Source organism: Protopterus annectens, chromosome 1.part0 (assembly GCF_019279795.1).
Source record: "Protopterus annectens isolate FY-2018-M chromosome 1.part0, PAN1.0, whole genome shotgun sequence".
NCBI classification, from domain to species: Eukaryota; Metazoa; Chordata; order Ceratodontiformes; family Protopteridae; genus Protopterus; species Protopterus annectens.
The window spans coordinates 1,020,951,451-1,020,970,007 of NC_056725.1; the positions used below are offsets into that span (position 1 = coordinate 1,020,951,451).

Here is an 18,557-nt window from a genome sequence, read left to right on the forward strand (position 1 = left end):
GACATTTGCGGACCAGTTTAAGAGGGAGTGGGAGCAATATTTGCCCCATCTCTTTGCTTACAGAGAGGTTCCCCAGGAATCCACAGGTTTTTTACCCTTTGAGTTGTATGGGCATAGGGTAAGGGGACCTCTAGATTTAATTTGAGATGAGTGGGGAAGGTGTGTGTGACCCTCACAAGGAGTCTGTTGTGGCATGTGTCCTAAACCTCAGAACAAGGCTCAGGGAACTCATGAGCTTGGCCCAGGAGAACCTGGCAGAAGCCCAGCAGCAGAAAAAGGTTTGGTATGACAGGAATGCTCAAGCTAGAGAGTATGCTGTAGGGCAGCAGGTAATGGTTCTCATTCCTGTCAGACATAGCAAGCTGCAAACAGCTTGGGCGGGACCCTACAAAGTGGTAAGAAAGGTAAGTGATGTTAACTACATGGTAGAAATGCTAGGCAGCAGCACAAATTGTACCATATTAACATTATCAAACCTTACCATGATAGGGAAGCCCTTGTGCTGAGTATTTGCAGTAGCTAGCAGGAGGAGTCAGAGGCAGATCTGGTGACTGATCTCCTCAGTGAGGCTTGGACAGACACCTCAGTGGAAGGGGTAGCAATGTCCCAGCAGCTATCTCCTGCCCAAGTTTGAGAAATCCAAGCAGTGTTACAGGAGTTTTGGGACATGTTTGCTGGGAAACCAGGGAGCACCCACCTGGTGCAGCACCAGGTGGATACAGGACCCCAAAGGCCTATTTGGCAGGCTCCTTATAGTGTGCCCGAGAGAGTCAAATGGGCGATACAGGAAATATTGGAACTAGGTGTAGTTCAAGAGTCCAGCAGTCCCTGGGCCTCCTCAGTGGTGCTGGTGCCAAAGGAGGATGGCAGCACCGGATTCTTTGTGGACTACAAGAAATTAAATAGTCACACACAGTCAAATGCTTAACCCATGCCTAAGACAGTTGAGGCCCTAGAGCAGCTGGGTGGTGGGATGCCCCTCACTAGTGTTAGTGGCTAGGATTGAGGCTCCTTGATTGCTGGGCCAGTGCACGGGTGTCACATGGCCTCATCAATTCGCCTAGTCCACCTGGTGAGGTATCATAAGAGGATACTGTAGTGGACGTTAGTGACTCACTGGTCTTATTTAACTAAACCCTTGGACTTTCCCATTGTCTTGATAAACATTTGTTGGACTCTGATCAGATGGTGGCTGGAATCTCCTCTAGTTTCAGCCGCAAAACCCTTTATTCTTCCTCATCCTAATACCACAGTCTCTATGGATGCACTGTTTTTTGCAGTAGGGGTGGGATTTTGAAGGGAAGTCTATCCAGGGGACTTTGGCTCAGAAATAGTCCATGTTCACATCAGTTTTTTGGAGATGAGTGGTGATCCTAGGGTTTGTTGCAAGCCTTTCAGGACCTTCTTTCTAAAGGTGTGCTTTTTGGTTTAAATGAACAGTATTTCTGTAGTTTGGCTACTGAAGAAATTGGGTGATCTCAGTCCTTCCCTCTATCAGGAAGCTGTGAGAAAGTAGCAATCAGTGATCTCTTCTCAATGGTTTCTGATAGCAGTGCACATCCTGGGGAAATCAAGCACGTTGTCAGATAGTCTGAGTAGGAGCATTCTTCATCATCACGAGTGTTCACTGAATCTAAGGGTAGAATTCCTAATCTTCTGGCATTGGGACACCGTGTGCTGCAATCTGTTTGCCATTCTTTCCAACATGAAATGCAGCAGCTTTCAAAGCCTGGTACCCTCAGTGGGACAGTCATCAAGGAACATTCTTTTGTATGCTTGTCTCCCAGCTCTCTTGTATGCTTACTGCCGTACTACTTTCATAATAGTTTCTCGAGAAGACCACCTGTTACAGAGCAACTGTGATTCTCATTGCTCTGTTTTAGCCCCAACAAGTTTGGTTCTTGTTCTTGAGAACTGATTTTCAGTACTTGTTTTGAGTCCTAGATCCCATACCATATTTGATTTCACACCCAGCTGGAATGGTTCCCAGCGACTCTTTCAACTTCACCGCATGGTTTCTCCAATTCCCTTAATTGCCAGAGATCTCCACATGTTGTCTTCCTCTGAGAAGCCTTCTATATGGATGGTTTATGTTAGTAAATGCAAATGATTTGCCGTTTGAATGTCATCAGAAGGTTTGGACTCCTTATCTGTCCCACTGGATGCCATTCTGCACTCCTTGCTTACCTTTTCTATTCTGGGCTAAGCTGTTCTACTATTAAAGTTTGGCTAGGGTCTGTTTCCAATTTTCTTATTGGTAGAGCTAAATCTTCAGTCGCTGCTCTGAAGATTTCTAAGGAATTTCTTAGGGGCACTTTTTTGCAGTGACCTCCCATTTGGTATCCCGTTCATCCATGAGATTTACCTTTCACGCTCCATATTTTGGCTAGCCCTCCTTTTGAACCTTCAGTCACTGTCTCCTTAAAGATGTTCATCGTGCATACAGCTGCAGTCATAACAGATGGGTTTTCCTGCCGTCAGGCGGGTCCTCGGTCGGCCGAATTCCAAAGTCTAGGTCCGGCGTCGGTTGTCGTCGCTTCTTCCCTGACGTCAGTGCGGCAGGGGTATAAAAGAGGCAGCCAACACCATTTTCTTCCGTCTTTCTTGCCGCACGGTGCCCGAAGCAGAAGCAGTTCGCAAGTGCCGGTCGGCCAGCTCCTGAGATTACGAATATTTTTCAACCGAAGACTTCTTAAAAGCTAAGTACCCCATTGGGGAAACTTTTCTTGCCTCAGTCCGATGTCAGACAAAGTTAATAATTGCATTTCATGTGGGAAGCAAATACCGCAGAAGGATTTCCATTCCCTCTGCATTCCTTGCTTAGGCCCAGACCACGACGTCTCGGCCTGTCGTTTTTGTGCTACATTCAACAGACGCACTATTAAGCGTCGGGCGGAGTTCGCCCAACACTATTTTGGCAAAAAGTTTAATTACATTATTTCGTCGGATACTCCGACACCAGTTTTGAGTAAAAGACGCAAAGATAAGGACCGACATACGAGGTCTGCGATTTCTACCGACACCACGCTAAAGCCGAATACAGGTGCTCCGGTTCTCAGCGAGGCGCCTACGCAGCCCCTGACTACTGATGACACTTCATTAGTGGTGTCTTCTGTACCCTAGGTCGCAGGCTCTTCGACCCACACCCCACCTACAGATACCGAAGCCACTCTTGGCGGGGAAACTCAGAGTTTAGACAGGCCTGCCACCTCTCAAGGTGTCTTCAGGCCTTCTTCATCTTTTTCCATTAAGGCTTTCACTAAATCTAAAGCAGCCATGCATACTAAAAGACAGGCTCCACAGGGCCCCTCCCAAGGCCCCATGCCTAAAAAGCAGATGCTCAAAATGGCTGAGGATTTGATTACTCTTATCAGGGGTTCTCAACCCCCCTCGGACAAAAGGCCCAGAGTGGAGGAAGTATACCCTTCCTCAGACCAGGCCTCCATTACTTCAGAACATTCTGAGGACCAGGAACATTCTTACTCCCCTTTTGAAGATTCTGATGCAGAGGAGTCCATTCCCTCTGTCGCCCCACCCCCTGAGAATTACTCTTTTGGGGAAACCTTGCATACCTTGAGGGAACACTTCCACTGGGAAGGCCAAGAGTATTCAGACTCCAAGAAAAGGCTCAGGGATTTCCTCTTGCTCCCTCAGCACAGGCCTCTGGCTATCCCTCCTGTCTTAGACATACTAGATGATGTGTATTCAGAGGCCAGCCTTAACCCAGATTCTTTACCTCCAGCTCCAGTCAAGCCCGACAGGTATTACCGGGTTCCTGATTCACACCAATTCCTATACAAAAGCCATGCGGCTGACCCAGAAACTATTTCACAGTGTCCCAAAGGAATTAAGGCCTTCACTGCCAAAAATCCATTACCTTCAGAGAGAGATTCCAGAGCTTTAGAAAGGTGGGGGAAAAAGGTATACACCTCGGCCACCTTAACCATGAGGGCATTAAACTGTCAGTTCCATATGTTAAAGTATCAACAGTTTTTGTTATCTCAGTTGAAAAGCAAAATGACACAACCTGAACAACCAGACTTGAAGGAGTTGCAGGATTTGTTGCATAGTGCAGAGCAAGTGGGTAAACATACCTTGCAATGTGGTATTGATGCTTCAGAGGCCTCATGTAGAGCTGCTGTTACAGGATCAGTCATATATAGACATGCTTGGCTCAAAGAGCAAACCTTACCAGATCATGTCAAAGCTAAATTACTAGATGCACCTCTTCAAAAAGATGTATTGTTTGGTGTTAAAGCTGAGGAGGTATTAAAGAAAATGGAGGAAAAGGGCAAAATCAATGCAAAGTGAAAGATTTCCTACAGGTACAACCTCCACGTTTCAGTAGAAATCGGCCTTCAAAAAATTGGTCCTTAACAGCCACGGACAGACCTCAAAGAGGTAGATACAGGCGCCCGAGGGGTAGAGGGCAATCTCAAGGATCATTTAGAGGCAGACAATGGCAAGCACCTACACCAAGAGGTGGTGAGGATAGTTCACAGCCATTCAGAAAGCAGAACCAATGACTTTCCCCTTTGCATGCCAAGCAAGGCTCAAATGGCAGCACCTTTAGGCAGAAAACTGGCATTATTTTTGAAAAATTGGCATATTGTCACAAAAGACAAATGGATCCTGGACATTATAGACAGAGGCTACAAATTTCACTTTCACACCCTTCCAAAAATGAGAGGCATGCCAAACCTGCCACACAATCAAAGGGCAGAGGCACAAAAACACATTTCAGATCTCATGGACATGAAAGCTATTCAAGAGGTACCTGCACAAGAACAGGGTCAAGGTTTTTATTCCAGACTATTCCTGGTACCAAGGAAGGGCAAAGATTGGAGACCTATTTTGGACCTGTCCATCCTAAACATATTTACTCGTACCAAAATTCAAGATGCTCACATTACAGCAGCTTCCCATGCTGGGCAAGGAGTCTTGGCTGGTAACATTGGACCTCAAGGAGGCATACCTGCATGTCCCAATCAGACAAGATTGCAGAAGATACCTCAGATTTCTTGCAGGTTCAACCCATTATCAATTCTCTGCATTGCCCTTTGGCTTATCTACTGCGCCCAGAGTGTTCACGAAATGCCTGGCATCAGTAATTGCCTTCTGCAGACTTCAAGGGATACAAATATACCCATATTTGGACGACTGCCTGATCCAAGCGGACAGCAAACACATACTTATGAAACACCTGGAGTTTGTAATAATGTTGTTGAATTCTCTGGGATACACAGTCAACAAAAAGAAATCAAGACTAATACTCTCTCAAACAATAATTTTCCTGGGTGCCAACTTTAATACAAACACCCAGATGGCCTACCTCACGCCAGAGAAACAAGGGCAGCTAACTCAATACTTTAGAAAACTGGCAACCTTCACCAGGCTGACTGCAAGGAAAATCCTGCAGGCTCTGGGATTCATGGCATCTTGCATCCTGCTAATCCCATGTGCAAAGCTGCATATGAGGAAACTTCAATGGTATTTAAAAAACTTATGGTCTCAACACAGCCACAGTTTGGAAGCAATTATACCACTAATTCCATGTCTTCAAAAGGAATTTCTGTGGTGGGCTCAAGCATGCCAAAGGAACATAGGTCTCCCATTCTTCAAGCCTCAAACAAATCAAGTCATCACAACAGATGCCTCGGACTACGCCTGGGGGGCGCACATGACAGATCGGTGCATTCAGGGCAGATGGTCACAAAAAGAAAAGCACCTACATATCAATCAAAAGGAAATGCTAGCAGTAATAAAGGTTATTATGGCTTTCAAAGACCTACTGCATCCAGGCCAGCTATTGATAAGGACATACAACACCACAGTGATGTGGTACATAAACAAGCAGGGAGGAACCCATTCATATTTCCTGTGCAGGCTAGCCATGTCTCTTTGGAGCATGGCTCTGGAATTACAAATCCAACTTCAAGCACAATTCCTGCCAGGCAAGGAAAACACACTGGCAGACAACCTAAGCAGAAATATGACAGATCCACACGAATGGAAGTTGCATCCTCTAGTTTTTGCAAATATAATTCAAGCATGGGGAAGGCCAGACATAGATCTCTTTGCTACCCACAGAAATTACCAATTGACAAAATTCTGCTCAAGGACCTGTCATCCACAGGCCTGGAAAGTGGACGCACTCTCCTTCAGTTGGACAACAATGACAGTTTATGCCTTTCCACCTCTTCCTCTGCTGCCCAAAGTTCTATTAAAAGCCAGAGCAGACAGGCCAAGACAACACTGGTACCCCCTCCTGAGGAGCCTGACGCATTCCCCACCATGGATCCTGCCTCTAATGCCGCTTCTGTTGACTCAGCACAACTTCAAAACTCTTCACAGTCAGCTGAAAACACTCAATCTAGCCGCATGGAGGATTCCTTAAATTCACAACAGACCCTACTCTCCAAGGAGGTGCAGGATGTCATTTTGGAGGCCAGAAGGCCTTCTACTAGAAAAGCCTACTCCGCAAAATGGAAACGGTTTTGTGCCTGGAATCAGAAAAAGGGTCAGAATCCTGGAACACTGAATTTACCTCAAATATTACAGTACCTAGCTGAGATGCTAAGCAATGGACTTTCTTTCTCCTCCATCAAAATCAATGCCTCAGCCATTTCTGCTCAATACAACACTGATCCTCCTTTATTCTCGCATCCTCTCTTAAGACAGTTCCTCAGAGGGGCTAAGAATATAAAACCTCCAAGGAAACAACCAGTACCTGCTTGGGACCTCAATTTCATTCTAGAAAAATTGACCCTGCCTCCATTTGAGCCAGCTGCTTTAACAGAACTGCAATATTTGTCATGGAAAACAGCCTTCCTTCTGGCTATCACCTCAGCATGCAGGGTTTCGGAACTACAAGCCCTCATGGCTGTGCAGCCTTTCATCATTTTTCATCAGGACAGAGTTTCCTTACGAACCAACCCTTCCTTTATGCCAAAGGTAGTATCCAGGGTAGCCTTGAATCAGGCTGTCCACTTACCTACCTTCTACCCTAATCCACAAAACAAAGGGGAGAGACTACTACATTCCTTGGACATTCACAGACAGCTTCGTTATTATTTGAACAGAACAAAGCCATTCAGAAAATCAGAGCAACTCTTTGTGTCCTATGCTACAGGTGCTCAAGGGAAGGCTATTTCCAAACAGACAATCTCAAAATGGATAGCCCACTGCATACGCTTTTGTTATTCTTTTCATGGTAAAATTGCACCTACAGGCATCAGATCTCACTCCACAAGGGCCACAGCTACCTCTACAGCTTTCCTCAGGGGGGTTCCTACCAAAGATATTTTGGAAGCAGCCACTTGGAGTTCTGTACATACTTTCTCCAAGCACTATCACCTACCATTATACTCCAAATCTAGAGTGGGCTTTGCCACTGCAGTCTTGCAGGGCATCCTTGCTCCTCCTAGTTCCACTTAGTGCCTGCCACCCCTTTTTAGCTTTGGGATTCTACCCATCTGTTATGACTGCAGCTGTATGCACGATGAACATAGTACAGTTTTGTACCTACCATAAATGTAGTTGTTTGAGTGCTTATACAGCTGCAGTCCAGGTTTCCCTCCCTCCTTCCCCTCTTGGGACAGCCCTAATGGCTAACACCCACTCATACAACCTGATTGGTGTATTCTTTTATGGTGTATTTGCTTGCAACTACTGCGTTTTGATTATATTGCACTGCATTATTACATAAATTTATGTTTTGCCTTCCTTCTGGGGGCACCTGACATCTGGGGCAAGAAAAACTGAAGAAAATGGCGTCGGCTGCCTCTCTTATACCCCTGCCGCACTGAAGTCAGGGAAGAAGCGACGACAACCGATGCCGGACCTAGACTTTGGAATTCGGCCGACCGAGGACCCGCCTGACAGCAGGAAAACCCATCTGTTATGACTGCAGCTGTATAAGCGCTCGAACAAATACATTTATGGTAGGTACAAAACTGTACTTTATTGTCTTAGAAGACTATTTTCCTGGTGGTTGTTACTTTGGCTAGACTGATTTCAGAGCTGTAGGTTTTATCCTCATTGCCACCATATCTGATTTTTCACAAGAAAAGGGTTTCCCTTAGGACTGATTCCTCTTCCATTTGCCTAAGGTGGCTTCTTCAGTCTACCTTGAATCAGTTCTTCCACTTACCTGTGTTTTTCCCAAACTTAAGTAATAAGGGAGAATATTTGCTACATTGTCTTGATGTTCATAGATCATGTTCTTTGTGGACAGGACCAAAACATTCAGGAAATTCGATCAACTTATTGTCTCCTTCTCTAAGGCCTGGCTGGGTAAACAGGTGTCAAACAATGTAAAATAAATTTTCTTTGGATATAATTTGAGAGGAAAATCTACTTATGAAGCCCAAAGGTGCACTAGAACACTGGCCACTTCTACAGCATTTTCCTCTGGAGCTTCTATTGATGTTTGTGCTACTGCTGCTTAGACTGGTGCCCATAGTTTTGTGTACCATTGTAAATTGATGCATTCGAGGTATTGGGCCTCGTTTGGTTCCACCATTCTGCAGAATGTTTTCTCCTAGGGTCAGTTTTGGATAAGTGGCTGGGGCCACTGTCGCACAGGTTGAAGTCAGATGGAAAAGCATTGGATGTGAAAGTTATGTACTTGTCATAATGATGGATCCATGTGGTCTGTTTCTGTCTGGTTCAGCCATCCCTCCCTTCTGACCCACTCTGCTGGGGTATTTTTTCCAGGGCAGCATGTAGCCGAGTTGTCACGGTGTTCCTCTTTAGATCACTGGGTCCTATGCTAACGTCCTGGAATATTTATATCTTGCATGTTTGTTAGTAGATGAGTGAGAAGGAGCAAGTTATAATGGGTAGAGTCTGCAGAGCTCCATGGCTGAAGTGTTTTGGAATGGCCAACCTCAGCTCTGAATTTGAATTGATAACCCACAGGTTGAACCAGCCTGAAACACAGCAGAGATGCATCATTATAAGTAATTAACTTTTGTTTACAGCCTGTGTTCCCATGCAACACTGATTTCTGTGTCTGTTCTTTTCTTATATGTATTCCCCTCCAGAATGTGAAAAACAAATTGCATGCCTTCAATAAACATAAACTTTTACTCCAAATTAAAGTGCTGTAGCTACATTTAAATAAACTAAATTGTGTGCTATTATAATAAATGCATTAAGTATTAAGGCTGTTAGAGAGGCAAGTACTTGCATAACTTATTCATTTCCAACCATGTCACACCTTACTGCACTACTTGATAGTATACCTTTAAGTGGTAATTTGCATTCTACTTCCCACATTTCTCTCAACACAAAGTGTTCAGAATATTTTGATTAATTGTTTGGACTTGCAGGCATACATACATACAAATGTTTCAAGCACGGGCATTAAAGCCCTTCTAGCTTGCCAATATGCCAAAACACTTGTTCCCATAATAAATGTCCAGGCTGTTCTTAAAAATATCTAAACTAGAACTTGCTTTCATGTAATTAGGTAGTCTGTTCCAAGCATCAACTACTCTGTCAGAGAACTAGTTAGTACACTTCTCATTCCTATAGAATCTTTTACATAGGTTATCTGACAATTCTCTAGTACTTTTTGATGACCCCAAACATTCTCAGAGGTAGTTGTCCCTAAATGCCCTATTTACCTGAATAAGATCTCCTCTTAAATATCTGTAAGAGACACTGTACAAGTTCAGATATTTTAGTCTTTCATAATAACTTAGATTTTCACATCCATGGATGCCCTTAGTATATTTCTGCTGTACTCTTTCCAGTTTATTCATGCTTATTTTCCTATAGGGTTTCCATATTGTTATTTCATACTCAAGTTTGGGTCTAATGCAACTAACAAACAATGACTTCATTATGTTTGATTTCCTGGACTTTATGAATCTTTTTATACAACCTATAGTTCTATAACTGTCATTAGCCAATTGGTGTTTATGATTAGAAAAACTCATAGCTGAATATGCCCATATACCCAAGTCCTTAAATGAGTCTACAGTTTTAATCACTGTGTGCTGTATTAAATAGTCACCTTTCAGTTTGTCTCCCAAATCCCATATGCTTAGTTTTTGATGCATTTATCAACATATTATTCTCCTGTGCTCAAATGGTCAATTTAGTCAAGTTATTTTACAGACATGCCTTATCTGTAACACTTGTAATCAGTTTACCCAATGTCAGGTCGTCTGCATATAGACTATAGAACACCTCAGATGAAAAAGTAAGGTCTGAAAGATGCAATCTAAACAAGGGCCTAGCATAGAGCCCCGTGGGACACCTTGACTGTAACCAAGGATTTCACCTGTCCAGTTGGTGTGTGATACTTGCCATGTCCTATTTGTAAGACATGCAGCTATCCATCTTATCAACAGTACATCAATACATAGTTGTACTAATTTATTGATCATTGTTTTGTGCATGACCCTGTCAAATGCTGAAGTTAAATCTATGTAAATCACATCACAGCACAATTTTTCATTTGTATCTGTTATGCTGTTGTAGAACATCATGTTACAGGTGGTAATAGATCTATTTTCAACATATGCATGCTGATATATGGTTTCAAGTCCCAACCTATCCATTTCTGACAACTTATCCAGTATTACCTTCTCCATTATTTTTCCACAACATGAAAGTAGACCTATGGGGTCTATATGATTCTGGGTTTGTCCTACTCCCCTTTCCCTTAAAGACAGGTTTAATAAGTGCATGTCTCCAATCTTGAGGAATCTCCCCATATTTATATGACCTAGTGAATAATAGATGTAATGGCAGTGAAAGTTCTTGCTTAAATGTTCTCAGGTTGTTGTTGTTTGTCTTTCGGCTTTTCCCGGTTAGGGGTCGCCACAGTGGAACTCTGGTCCGCTAATGACTGGCAGTAGGTTTTCGTGAACGCCGAGGTACCAGCTTGATGTCCAACCTTCAACAAAGGCACGCCCATTTCGACACCTACCCAACCGTGGGGAGGACATGCAGACTCCACACAGAAGGCACTGCCCACACTCCAGTCGAGAATTGAACGGGGAGAACCTCTTGCTGTGAGGCAACAATGCTACCGCTGCACCACCGCGGATTTATCATTTACTTCTTCCATCTCCTCCCTGCGCTTTGTTTGGATCCAGTTTGCACAGTTCTTTTTCAGTATAATCTAGTTTGATTCCAGTATGTGTGGTTACCTGGATGTCACTAGTACAACTTACCACCCCTTTTGTGGAGCTAAACTGTTTTGCATAAGATTTTGTAAATATATCTATAATCTGTTGTCTGAGAATAAATTTTAGAATCTGCACACAGTTTATCAATTTGTGTCTCTTTACTCTTTCCACATTTTATGCATCTATAAAAAGGTTTCCTAGTATGCTCAATATCTTTATATAAATTTTCTTCAAATTTTTCTTGATCTTGTCTAACACTATGCTTTATCTGTTTGTCCAGCTCATTTATTTCAGTTTTCAAGTTGTAGTTCGACCTCTCTTCTATTTCTTATATTTTTTGTCTCTCACCTTAATTGGGTATCTTGTTCTTATGAAAATGTAACCGTTCCCTGATGTTGCGTGCCTAGATCCTGACGTTAAACATTTTTTTGACTTTTTGCACTCAAAACAATTTCTCCCTCAAAACTTTCCACATTCCATCTACAGTTTTTCCACTGAACACACTCCAGTAAATTTTATATAGTAACTGTTTTTCTTCCCTATAATCTGTAATTAACATTCTGTGTATTGGCTTAGATTTCAGTTTGGCAGAGTTATCTAGCAACAAATGAACCTTTATGACCCCATGATCACTGCACATCAATGGTGGTAAAACTTGACTTGAAGTTACAGTAATTTCTTTGGGAACACAAACTATATCTAGTATATTCCGTCCCCTGGTAGGTTTTTTTTACAGTCTGAAGCATTTGTTGTTCCTGAATGTACTCTGTGAATCATTTCTTTACTAGCGTTGTTGAATCAATATTATTGCAGTCTGTTTCTAGTAAATTTAAGTTCCCGGCTAATCTTATTCTTCCCTCCTGTGTTTCATGTAAGAAATGTATGAATTCCTCTAGGTCATCTGCACTTGACTTTGGTGGTCTGTACACTGCAACAATTGTTGTGTTATAGGGTTGTCTTTATTGTCACAGTTACACAGTCTATAGTATTGGTGTCCTCATTGAACATGTAATAATTACAAGTCTCATAACTATCTTTAATCCCTATCATAACACCTCCACCTGATTTTTTGTTAGAATGTCTGTTACAGTAAAAACATTTATACCCTGACGGAACTGGATTCTAGTCATTGTTCTTTAACCATGTTTCACAAACTATAACAACATCAATCTTGTGGGAATGTAGCACATTTTCTAATAAAAAACTTTATTATTATTGCTTCTAGCATTAACAACCTTCAGAGATGCATCAGATGTTGCTATCTGTGAACTGTTACATTTTTAACCTGGCAAAAATCCTGGCTAGTGTTTGTCAGATATTGCAAAACATCTGCTGCAAAAATTCTCTTCCCTGATCTAGACAAGTGCACACCATCCTGTTTGAACACGTGTGTGCCCAAAAGAAGGCTTGGATGCTCTACATATTTCCATTTTTTAAATCGGGACATGTTTTCTCTGTAGGTGTTTATCCAAAAAATCTTTTCATTCGCAGTGACCTGACTATCCTTTCTATAGGTGATTTGTGAAAAATATGTCCTAACACCAGTACAAGCTATACTGTCTAGGAGGGCTTGCCAGTTCCCAACTAACAGTCTGAGAATCTTTGTTGGCGACATCATTTGTACCAACATGAATAAAAACAGATCCATACTTCCTTACATTAAGGCGTTCCAAAGCTTGTTTCACATCTTCTATTTTTGCACTTGGCAGGCATAACACTACTCGATGTTCATTATCTGTGCAAATGTAAGTATCAGTTTCTCTAATAACTGAATCTCCAATTACAAGAATATTTTTGCTGACCATCTCTGAAGAATTTTCAGCTTCTAATACAGTCATTTCTGCTCTATCAATTGTTACGAAGGATAGATCTTCATCATTATTAGTCTTACTAATTCCACTGTTTTCATTGCGTATTAAATTCTCATCCAGCTGGCATTGTAAATCCACAGTTTGAGCCATGTAGTCAACATCTGTCTCTCCTCTTTTTTCTTACAGTAATATTCTTCAATCCTTCCATGCTCAGTTTTGATTTTTTTTTTCCTTTTCACCTGCCCCTTGCCTTTTTTTCTACCTTTTCCATTGGAAAGATGATGCCTTTTTCTGTAGACTGGGAGTTTTCTGATAGACAGATATCTTCATTCCCTGTCACCGGTTTGTTACATAACAAAGCTGAATCCTTTTTACTACATATTCTCTTTCCTTTACAGTCATTAGTCAGTTTCTTTTTCTTCCTTGTTATTTGTTGAGAACTTCTTCCTTTCTTTCTTTTTTTGTTTCCTTCTAAACAGACCGGATCCTCAGATTGCCAAGTACTTCCATCTACAGTTCCATAGTTCTCAGGGGCCTCCTCATGTTTTATAGGAGTTGAATGTTCTTTGCAGAAAATAGATGCTTCATTTCCTAAATCTGTTCTGTTTATTCTATGCCTAACATTATTTAGTTCATCAGTCCAGTCATTAATATATGATGCAACCGTTCTCCAAGCCATGCCAATTGCACATGTTCAGTCATCATCAAGTTGAGATTTGCTTCTAACAATGGTAAGCAAATTATCCAACTTTTGACACGAGGAACAAAGATCACCAGTGTTATCAGCTGTTACCTTTAAATATGCATAGCATTTATTACACTGTACAAGATACTTGTGCATTAGCAAATCGTTAATTGCATACTCATTTAAGGAATCCATATTCAGCTTTAATTTAATAAAATATTGCAAAGGAAAAAAAATTACACAGTGAGTAGCAAAGAATTCAAAGGAGCTTAAATCAACTTCTATGACAAAAAATATACCTGCAATATCCAACTAAGTAATAAAATACAATAAAGTTGTTCTGACCATAAAAGTTTTACCAGGCAGACAGAAGTTGTAATTTCTTTACGTCGCACGCAAAGGTGTGCAGTAGCTTCTGCTCACTATAGCTCGCAGTCGCACCTCCTTTTAACAGTAAAAATAAGTAAAACTTCTCTTACCAGTCGACTCCACAACAAATCACAAACCAAGACAGGATTGTTTTGATATGCTCAGAATTTTCCTCTCTGCAGTCTGTGCAAATTTATAGCTAACTATGCCCCTTGTGGTGGCTAGAGCTTGCCTGTCCAAAACCTATCCCTTTCTCACAACCAAAAGTGAAACTAAAACAACAAAATATGAATCAAAGTAAAGCTTGTTAAAAAGCAGTCTCTTCCTACCTACAAACAGTTAAAAGTAGTGGTAAATGCAATATAAATTCAAATAAAACTGCTCTTACCAGTCAACTCCACAACAAATCACAAACCATGACAGGATTGTTTTGATATGCTCAGTCTCCAAGTAGAAGCGTTGGTAATAAGAAAAACAGCAGTTGACTTTGAAATTTACAAAAATTATTTTCATGCAACTGCAATCTGAATACACACTGTTAAGACTTCTCATGATTAATTGCATTGACTGGTTTCCCACTGAGAACATTTGGTAATGGAAAACATAGGTAGTGACTTTGCAAATTGAATAAAATAAACCATTTCCATGCCTGTCATTATTTTCTTATTTTTCAAACCTTTTTGCATATGAAGCCAAAGACAAATCCAGATATCCACCCTGTAAAAATAGGAGACTATTGTGCTTTTACACGAATAAACTTTTATATCCCCCATCCAGCTGCATGAGAACTAAGACACAAAACACTTTCTTGCTGTATCTGCTTAACATATACAGGCACCACTGAGACCCACCACCCCACTTCACATTTAAAATGCACCTGACTGCACCCTGTACAAAACTGCTTAAAATATGATATGCAATGTATGTCATTAAATTTTTAATAAAAGAAGAAACAATGTTATTCTTGGATAGATGCCCTTCCTTAAATCACTGTTTCAGTATTCCTAACTAATGGATTATCTCACCAAATAACTTGGGTGTCCAGCTGGGGTATGAAAGCCAAAACCTTCCATAGTGCCATAAATCCGATGTGCGACCTATGCCCATGGGAGTAAAGTTACATAGGCGAATATATGAGGTTGAAAACCTCAGACTCTTTCTCACCGCCAATCCCAAAGCAGGTCGTGTACCCATCTGTCTTTCTATGCTTGTTTTTTCTTAAGTTTTGGTGTTTCTAAGTCTATCCGTTGCCATCTAGGGGGTGAAAATACAGATGTCCTTTTATTCCTATGTTGCAGTATTCTTACTGTGGGATTTCCCACCTCAGGCAACCTGACACCGGCTCCTATACAAAAGCTTAAGCTTGGTTGTTGCAGTTGCGTGAGAAGTCACACACAGGGCCATAAACCAGGAACCTTAAATGTGACGTCTGCACGCACAGACCTCAGAACTTTTCGGCCGCAGATGACATCACATCGTTTGCTTCACTCCTACTCCAGAATACTTCTAAAAAGCTAAGTACCCACTGTGGGATTTGCTGCCTCAGGCGATCCTCGCACATTGTTGGGTGCATTTCTATCCTGAAAGGACTGTCTAGGACTTGGTTGAGAGGTGGCAAGTCTGGAGAATGTTTGCCTTCTGGTTCCCCTCCTGTGCCTGGAAGATGAAGGGGTGGCAGAGGAAGGGGTTCTCATGACAGTTGAGGTTTTCTCAGGGTAGTTCCTGTAATACTTTGTAATAGGGACACAAGGAAATGCTTGATGTCCTGCATTTCCTTGCTTTTCTCCTGCAGATTTTTAAAAAGCTCTGCAGACTGTTTTCTAAACAAAAGGTTGTGGTCTTAGGGGGCATCCATAGTCTTAGTTTTAAAGTCTTCAGGCAGAGGTTGTAGGCGCAGCCAGGAGTATCTGCGGAAGACAGAAGCAGAAGCTTCTGACCTAGCAGAGGCCTCTGCAGCATCATAACTGCACCTAATTGAATGTCTGGCTACCTGTGAAGCCAGAGACAATTTAGATGTTGTGTGCTTTGGTAGGGCAGTCAGGTGTGGCAGCCAGGAGGTTAGTGGCTTGAAAGACAAGGTCCAGTGCATATTTAACCATATGAGTCTGGTAATTTTTAGCACGGAAGGCCAGGGTGGAAGAGGCGTACACGTTTTCTTACCAGTCCTGCCCATGGTTTTCCTGTCTTTATCAGTAGGCAAAAGAGTTGCAGAGGGAATAAGTCTGGATTACTCGTCTGGAGAAACAGCAATGACTGCAGGGTCTGCCAAGGGGGATTTAACTTAAGAATATTTGGTCATCAGGAACCTTATAAAACCTGTCTGGTCTTTTAGGTGTCTGTGATTGAGAGTCTGAGTTTTTGGATGCAGGGGTTAAAGCATCCAGATAGGCAGGTAAGACTGGTGGAATGGCTGATGGGGAGGGAGACTCCACTTGAAGGAGTTCAAAATACCTCCTCTGGGTATCAATCATCTGGGTAGTGTCCCATTTAAAGTACTCTTTCATCTTAGTTATTTTTTCACCAAAGGTAATGTCCTCTGGAGAGGAGTCCCCTTCAGTAGGTTCCTTGTCTGGTGAATAATCTAAACGGGAGGCAATCTGGGATGCATAAGAAATGGGCTCTTCAGAAGAAGAGTAGTAAGGTTCTAGTCCCTCCTCTCCTTCTTAGGTAGTCTGCAAGGGGAGAGAAATGACAGAGGCAGGCCTTGGGCTGAGCACAGATATAGTGGCGGGAGTCGAGCCATAAAGGCCTGCATCAGAGAGTTAGTGAAAGATTGCCAGTCAGGGACTCCTTCAGCTGTACAAGTCAGATGTCTAGTTTTCTGTTTATGTTTAGTAGGTGTAGGTTTGGGAGAAGGCCTAGGTTCAGAAGCTTGAGTCTCAGGAATAGGAGTCTCCAAAGGCCATCCGAATGTTTCTGGTTCCCCCTCAATGTCATTAGAAACAGACATCTGGGCTATATCCATGGATGTGCAGGCCACAACTTCTGAAGCGGCTTCCTCGGTGGGAGCCATCAAAATAGTTGATTCTGTCAGATGTCCCTCAACAACTATATCAGAAGCTGGTGGAACGTCTGATGGCAGAGAGGCAACGGAAGTAGGCCTGGAAACTTTGGCTTTTTTCCATGATGGTTCAGTCGGAGCGGACGATTCGGGGTCCATTCTAAGCGCAAGCTTTTTGAGACGTTGGTTCTCTAAATATAAACTTAGTGCGTCCAGATGGCTGCGGAGGGTCTTCGGTACGAAAGATTGACAAATGGAACACACAGTATGCGTATGTTCCTTCCCAAGACAAAAGCCAGAATGGTCATGGGTATCCTTATGCGGTATCTGATGCCCGCAATGGCATTTGCCCTTTTTAGCTGACATCGGGTAATGTAAAATACAGCTAACCAAGCTCAAGCAAAAAGTACGTAAGGTTTCCCCAATGGGGATACTTAGCTTTTTAGAAGTCTTCTAGAGTAGGAATGAAGTGAATGATGTGACGTCATCTGTGGCTAAAAAGTTCTGTGGTCTGTGCATGCAGACGTCACATTTAAGGTCCCTGGTTTATGGCCCTACGTGTGACGTCCCATGCAACTACAGCAACCAGGCTTAAGCTTTTGTATAGGAGCCCACATCGGGTTGCCTGAGGTGAGAAATTCCACAGTAAGAATACTGCAACATGGAAGAAAAGGACATCTATGGTTATGGCAAGATTTTACACCACTATTCTTTGTGGTAGGCAGATTTCCTAGAAAGATCTCACTTCATGTCTTCTTTGCCTGAGTGTGGAACTCTTTTACAAAAACTGTAATATCTCCAGTCTTTTGTGCCTAAAATCTTTTCCACTCACCATTCCTGCCTTAACACTTGCTTGGAGACCTGGATCTTTCAAGATTGTTGCCCACTGGTCAAAGCTTAATTTCAGCTTTCCCAGTGTTAAAAAAATAAACTGTAAAGTAAGAACCAGTAATATTGTCAACCTGCGCAAAGTTCAGTTATTTGCTAGTAAGTACACTGCCTGAATGCCAGCAAAGAATAAATTTAGAGAACCTGAAAGAAAATCAACCAGAAAAGGTGAAAGGAAAACCGGTTGAAAAAATTCTTGCAACTGTTCAGCAAAAAGCATTTCGGGCTTCAATTTTGTTGTAACAGATTGCTTCCAGTAATTTGCAGGAAAAATCAAGTATACTTACAGATGATTAAAATAAATGAAAAGAAACGAGTACAGCAATACTCACAGCTAAATGCTGGGAAAAATGGAAGAAGCTTTAACTAGCTATTCAAATGACCTGATAAAACTGCAGAAATCAAAGGTTGAAATAAAAAATATGCTGGCTGAGTATAAGACTTCTCAAGAAGAACCGTTTCAGAAATGGTAGAATTAGAAGACAGCATGGGGCAAACCTGATATTTTTAGCTATAGCAGTGAAACTAGGAGGAACAGACTTAATTTTATGAAGGCACGAGTAAGCAACTAGACTGGTGTTACACAGCAAGATGTGTTAATTGAAAAGGCATATTACATGTATGTGCCTATCCTGGCCATGAGAAAGCGGCCAATA

At 42.1% G+C, this 18,557-nt stretch overlaps 1 protein-coding gene across 1 annotated transcript in view; it reads left to right on the top strand.

The window, feature by feature from the left end:
- The window catches only part of DDX1 (DEAD-box helicase 1), a 1,380,291-nt gene that overhangs the window by 1,219,916 nt on the left and 141,818 nt on the right, over window positions 1-18,557 (top strand). The gene's annotated exons all lie outside the window — the stretch shown is intronic.